Source organism: Eumetopias jubatus, unplaced genomic scaffold, assembly GCF_037043125.1.
Source record: "Eumetopias jubatus isolate StellerSeaLion01/CBP00866 unplaced genomic scaffold, mEumJub1_p1.0 scaffold_2, whole genome shotgun sequence".
NCBI lineage: Eukaryota > Metazoa > Chordata > Mammalia > Carnivora > Otariidae > Eumetopias > Eumetopias jubatus.
This window is the reverse complement of record NW_028274808.1, coordinates 143,865,566-143,866,594: the sequence shown is the minus strand read 5'-3', so window position 1 is coordinate 143,866,594 and position 1,029 is coordinate 143,865,566.

The window sequence follows — 1,029 nt, the reverse complement described above, 5'->3', positions numbered from 1 at the left end:
CCTTGGAAATTATTTATAAGGGGAACACCAAGGGCTCAATCAAGCCCTCACACTCAAGAGAAGTCCTTACATTCAAACACTGGCTTGAGCTTGCTGTACTGGACACTGAGCTCTTGTCAATAAGGAACATGCAGCATAGAAAGGAGAAAGGAGATGTTCTGTTCATATGGTGGTTAAGGACATAGGTTTCAAAGCATCAGATAGACTTTGGATGAATTCCAAAAGTTCCAGCTCTATAGCTTGTTGACTGTGTGCTCTTGGGCACGTTTCTTGACTTCACCAGCCTCATTTCCCCTGCTATAGAATGGAGATAATGACATAATACACTTGCTGAAATTTTAGCAGGAATCTGCCATTGGTCCTCAGGCCAATTCCATGGACATTGTCTCGGTGTCTGTTGTGGACCAAGTGGATATGTACTATACTTTTCACACCATATGGCCCTGAGACTTGGCAAGTACAAGGCAGTCTCTTACTAAGAGTGTTAGGGCAGGAAATGGGACACAAGGGTGTGTGAGGTGGTGGTCATGAAGTGAAGTGGGGAAAGGTTATTTGGTGACACAGCTCAACTTCCAAAAGTCATCAACAGGAAATAGCAATGGCAACACTGACTGAAGTCTCTTGAGCAATGTTACCAAAGGAGCTAAACCCAGAAAGGAGGAAATATGGCTGATCCTATTATGTCATTATGAGTCCTTCTTTTGAATGCTATTGAGATGCCCTCGCAGGATTTCCAGACATGAATGGAAAGACATTGGGGGATGGCGGAGGTAGCAAAACTGCGATAGTATAATGGGGAAATCCAGAGTAACCGGCGATACTGTTTCTCTCTTTTTTCCTGACTACCCACACAAATAATAACGGGAAGGTCTTATCTCATCTTCACCATTGATGCTCCACTCCATATTTTCTTCACTTACCAATGACTTCCACAGTTGCTGTGGGACAGCATCTATACTTGCTGACAACTTCCCAACTCAAGTGCGCCTATCCTGATCCTCTTCCTGAGGGCTCTCTCCATTTGGGCGT